This window comes from Drosophila tropicalis, unplaced genomic scaffold (assembly GCF_018151085.1).
Source record: "Drosophila tropicalis isolate 14030-0801.00 unplaced genomic scaffold, ASM1815108v1 contig_593, whole genome shotgun sequence".
Taxonomy (NCBI): domain Eukaryota; kingdom Metazoa; phylum Arthropoda; class Insecta; order Diptera; family Drosophilidae; genus Drosophila; species Drosophila tropicalis.
The window spans coordinates 2,257,778-2,263,777 of record NW_027173070.1 but is presented as its reverse complement, the minus strand read 5'-3'; the positions used below and the strand labels follow the sequence as shown (position 1 = coordinate 2,263,777).

General features: G+C 34.0%; 1 long non-coding RNA gene across 1 annotated transcript; it reads right to left on the bottom strand.

Moving 5' to 3' along the window:
• Window positions 1–4,581: 4,581 nt before the first annotated feature.
• On the bottom strand, window positions 4,582–5,379 carry LOC137578366 (uncharacterized). The gene is made up of 3 exons (XR_011032604.1): window positions 5,359–5,379; window positions 5,192–5,296; window positions 4,582–5,111 (listed from the first exon to the last, which is right to left on the bottom strand). It is a non-coding gene; the product is annotated as an uncharacterized lncRNA (long non-coding RNA).
• Between the last annotated feature and the right edge of the window lie 621 nt (window positions 5,380–6,000).

The window sequence follows — 6,000 nt, the reverse complement described above, 5'->3', positions numbered from 1 at the left end:
TTCAAATTAGGCACAAATTTCCCTGTCCCTGTCCCATTGTGTGTGAGTGTGTGTCATTTTCGATCATATCTGGCATCCAGGTTTCAACTTCCTGGCTAAATTGCTCTGGCGTCACATAGGATAAAGGGACGCACACACACAAGCACAGAGACCTTTGTTCTAGGGGATTTCAACTCATTAGGCGGCACATCTCATATGACCAACATCAAAACAAAACTTGACCTGGGTCAAACAAAATTTTGTTAATTCTCTCAATGAGGAATACAATTTCGCTGCTCTGTGTGTCATTTTACCATGTAATCGATGGATTGTATGAAGTCTCTCTCTCTCTCCCTCTCTTTTTTGATCTTTTTGTTGGCTCTATTATTGTGGTCCATTGAATTGGAAAGCAAGTCAGTCTCAAGGTAAGTAGGTTTTGTTCTACTTTATTATCTTATTATTCACTTGGTCGCAAAAAGACTTAGGTTTTTCTCAAGGACTATAAATAAATCATCTAAAAACTTTTTAATATATACTTAATTTACAAAGTTCACTATTATGATTTAATAAAAGATTTTAAACCATAGTCAAATTAGCATAAAATTCTCATTGTTCTGAAATCGAAATTGATGTTCACTTAATCGTTTACCCTTTGAAAAGTTATTTATTATTTAACATATCTGATTATAATTCCACCATTAATCCCGAGTTAGAAACTTGAACTAGAATTTCCTTTTGACTCATCATAAAATGATCCAAATTGTTGAAGGATTTTTGCTTCCCTTTTTTCAGATTTCTTTTCGGTTCCAAACAGTTTCATTATAACTTCTTACTTTATTTATATTAGCATCACAACTTGGCGTCGAAAATTTTAAGATTTAATGTAATTTTATAGTTTACTAATGATAATTGCATCCAAACAGCTGAAAAATTCCAAAATACCCTCCCCATATGGCAGAGTATGGTAAATGTTTCTTAATTCGTTAATTCAACATTCCAATGACTGTGGAAATGCCAAAGTTATTAAGTCGTTTATCATTTATTAAAAAATTTAACTTTTTTTATATGCAAATTATAGAGAGAGAGAGAGAAAGAAAAATTTGTCTGCGGGTTTATTTTTTAAACGAAACTTCATCAACAACATCACGATTGTCATAATTATTGTTTAATATTGCTAATCAATTATAATTAATTGGCGAATCAGAGTCACCCGCAGGCTCAAATAGTAAAGACCAACAGAGAATAGAGCTGCGTGTCTTTTGTTCAAAAGACTTTGTAAATGTGTGTGGTCTATGCCTGAATAAAGGGAAAAAAACAAACGAAAAGTAGAATAAAGATAGAAGGGAAGGTAGGGAAGAGGTAGTTGAAGGTAGAAGGAGTAAGCATTCCAGGGAAACGGCTTCATTTTGGGGCAAAAATAAAAAAGAACGCGCCTCAATTAATTCACCAGGCGACACAATAAAAATGTCAAGTCAGGGATCCTCCTCCAGGTGCCCCAAACTCCTGAACACCTACACACGAACGAAGAAACCCTTTTCAGAACGGTCTCAATCTCAATCTCAAACTGTGTGATAATTAATGTCGACGATTCCCAACGATTATCGATAAGCGATCCTCGCCTCTCCTTGGGGGTCCACACGAACTTTAATGCGATCTTCGAGATAGGACAGGATCGTATAGGAATCGTCTACTGTTTAATGGCTCTTTGATGATTGTTCGGGAGATTTATAACCAGGTCATCAATTGTCACTTGCCATGAAGTTTCGGTTTGATGCTAAAACGAAATCTCTGTACACCATTAATGCTAAATTAAATATATATTTTCATTCAGTGTCCAAAAACCAATTAATTCTTTATTCATGTGTTTTTGTTGCTGACCAGAGAACCTGTCCGAAAGGCCTGACAAACGCAATTAATTTGTCCATTTAAATTCAGGCAACGGCGCGCTGTTTTGAACGCTCTGCGGACATTTGACGCTGACGCTGACGCAAACGATGTCGATGATGAGGCCTTTTTTCGATCGCCTGTTTCGATTCGGTTCTTATTTGAACAATCACGAAGGCGACAAATTAATTTTTTTTTTTTTTTGTGTTGTTGCTGCTGCTGTGGTTCGCTACAATATCAAACTGAATAAAAATTCATAACAGAAAGTTTCAGCAAATGGAAATGAGTTGGACAAAAGACCAACAGAGTAAAGAGAGAGTGAGAGAGAGAGAGAGGGGGAGCGAGGCCATGGTAGCACATTTTCCATTTTGACCAAAACTCAATTCTGTGAGAAAAATTACCTTGGATATGAATTTGTATCGATGGTTTTTATTCAAGTTTTCAAGCAATCAATTAATATTCAACTCATTTTTGTGAACGAAATGCACTAGAGATAGAAATGGAATTGATAACACTTACAATTGATTAAAGTAGAAAGAATTTCGATAACGACAAACAATAGTTCCAGGAATAATGGAAAACATGTGACAAATGATTACATATTGGGCAATAAAATACATTTTGAAGACACTTCTTGGTCAAAGTTAAGTTACAACTACATGCTGAGCGTGGTAACTTTTGCTAGCAACTTTTCAAAAAACATCGAGAACAATCGAATCAAAGGATAAATCCTGCACTCAGAAATCATAATTAAAGATGTTTCGATGTTTGCAATAAAGTAATCGATAGCTCACAACCATAATCAACGGCAAGGGATAAACTCTGCCTTCAGAAAATATCTTTAGACATGTTTAAGAGACATCTCTTCACTACTCTTGTCCCGGATTGTTGGCCAAAACAAAATCCACACAGAAAAAAACACAAAACTGTAGAAACAAATGATTGCAAAGTTTGTGGAAACGACTGGTTCTTCTCACCTAACCGCTAAACCGAGAGAGTTTCCCCCTTTTTAAAGCAACTCCCTCTACACACATGGCTAAGCCTAATTTATGACCACTCAATTTTCTTGGAATGATTTGATAATACAGTAAATAGATTCCCATTAGCTTCCCACAACTTGCATTGGCATTAGTCATGCCGATTTCGATTCGCCTGATTCACACTCACACAGAAATTGACCGCCGGCAACGAATTTAAAAATTCTCATATTTCTTTTGTTAATTATACCATTTTATTGGGGTTGACACACGAAATTTCCATTCCCTTACTGTCAATTTGAGCCGCGATATCCTTCCACTTCCCTTGCATCTGGCATCCCTCCCCTTTGGCTTCATCCCTTTGTAAGCTTTGCTGCGGTTTGTTGGCAAAAATTGATAAAAAAAAATGTATACATATATATTAAAATCCTGTTGAAATTGCAAAACATTTTTATTGAAATGTTCATAAATGTTATACACAACACACCAATTTTTTTTGCTACTTTTTTGTTTTTGTTTTCAAATGAAATGATGGGATATTAACCAGTAAAGTTGTTGTGACCGCACACGTTGTTGGTGTGTGTGTGTGTGTGTTTTTGTAGCAACAGCAAAACAGAGGTTTTGGTTCTGTGGTTTTTGACCCGTTCCACGAAATCGGAGAGCTAACTTTGTTTCCAATTTTTCGTCCCCATGTGGAGGAGAAAAAATATTAGAGAGTCAGTTAATTTCGGGACGACTTTGAGATGCCCTTAGGCTTCATTTATCAATAGATTAAATGATATATGTATATGAATGCCTTAAAGCTTGACTTAGCGAATAGAATCCACGATTTTGTAGACTCCTCTTTCCTAAAATATAGATTTGGCTCTTATTATTATACGCTTTAATTTGAAATTTATATGGAAGTTCGAATGGGAAGTTAATTTTTTCAGGATAAACGAGTGCGTATTCGAATCCTACAGAGTAGATGAGATTGTATGCCAAATATGATGACCGTAGGACACATAGATACAAAGATTTATATAGGGAGTTGATAACTGGAGTATAAAGCAAAATAATGCCAAGTCTGCTTTAAAGAGACTAAAGGTAATGAATATTTTGAAAATGCTGTAATTTAAACTAACTTTCTATATTTTTAAAATATTTTTATTAAGTGTCATTACATAAAAAGCATTCCTAATCAAAAGTTTTTAAACAATCTATACTCTAATGAATATTTACTCTATGAATACTTAGACTCTGATGTTTAATTATCACTTGAATATACCCTTTCTCTTCGTGCTTATTATAGGGTATATGGAAAAAAAAGTAGAAAATTTAATGAACTGACTTGTGTGAGGTTTTATCGGTTATCGGCTCGGTTGCCTCGCTTGTCTCTCAATCTATCTATTTATCTCTGTCTCGCCCTCTAGATTTTTATATAGGTTGATATGCTGATGATTTTGATCGGTTTCAATTGATTTGCGGCCTGTAAGCGTGTGAACGTGATTTTATTATCAAATATATGAAATGTTGTTAGTTTTAGTAAATTAAATAAATCAGCAGAGCAAACACAACACATTGAGGGAAAAAGAAATATTGAACAGAGTACTGTGTGTTTTGTTTTTGTTTTGTAGTGAATATGTCAAGAGGAATATTTCAATTTATTTTTTTGATGAATCAACACAAAAGCCATTCGGTTTGCCCTTTGCCCGCATTCACATTGGTTTTGTTGCTGGTTTCTTCCTTTTTGTTTTTTGTTTTTTTGTTTTTTGCATCCATAAATATATCTCTCGAGTGCATCCGCAACTACTTCAGATTACAGATTTCAGCATAACAATTTATATTTATTTATTTCTTCTTCTCTGTCCATCTCTTTCCCTCTCACTCACTTGCCATTCACTTTTCATTTTTGTGTTGTTTCTGGTGTATACGTTTTTTATGCAATTTCTCGACAATTTGTCGTTACAAGAGCTACCAAAAACTGCTCCAACTCGTGGAGCGCTCCATCATCCTTCACTTTAGTTCTCTGCTGTTGCTGCTGTCAGTGAGGAATTTGCATCATAAATTGTCAGCAATGTCATAAAATATACAAATATACTACATATAGTATAGTATACAAGGGACATGTGTCTATATGTGTCGGTAGTTTCTTTTTTTTTTTTGTCGTCTGCCTCGTTCTTTAGCATTTCATTTGGCATACGGCACCAGCGAATTAAAACTAAAGGGATTACGAGTACAATTTGCCCACGAGACAAAGGGATAGAGCTGGAGAGAGTAAGTGAAAAGGAGCTTGGATATACCAAAGGGAATTCCAAATGATTAAATGCCAAATGATTAACTTAGAAAGGGACTTGCAAATGCAAATTTACCTGCAATGCAATCTTACGTTAAGGTTATTGGTTAGCTTATTGCCTGCCAGCAGCTTTATCTGCTTTATTTGGGCATAATTATATTTGATTATGAAGTTTAAGAGGCTGTAAATATCCAAAGAAACTTTAAGTAATCAGTTTTCCAAGATGAAATGACTTATACATACTAGGTCAAAAATATTGGACAATTTGATTAATTTTGTTTATGGTTTGTTTTGAAAATGTTTATCCTTTAATAAAACTAGTTAGCATAGAGTGTTTAGAATTTCAATCTAAATATTCTAACATAGTTAACTTCTAAGAGCCAAAAGTATTACTAAATCTAAGAATCTCTTCAGATTTCAGTCGTCTGTTTGTTAATTTCAAATTATTAACTTTAATTTATCAAATTTAATCCTAAAACACCAGCCTTTTATAAGACGTCATATTGAAGTAAATATTTAAGACTACTATGATTAAATTTAAGTGTCAAACTTTTCAAATATTCTCAAACGCTGATACACTGACCTTTGAACTTTAGGATTTCTAAACAATACTCAAATGTTTTCTCATTCAAAATCTCCCCATATAATAAGAATTTCCATTCCATGGATTAACTATAAATTTATTGCCCTTAACAAGTTAATATTTATCGATTTCTGTAACCGATAAGTTTCCCCAACTCTTTGTTTTGGGGGGTTCGATATGAATATACTATTCGATTTTGATTATTATGGCTTTTGTATGCGGGACATAAGTGTCTGGTTATGTCAACCATTTTCAATTTTACAGAAAAATCCATAAAAAAGAAAGAAAGGAAAAACTATATA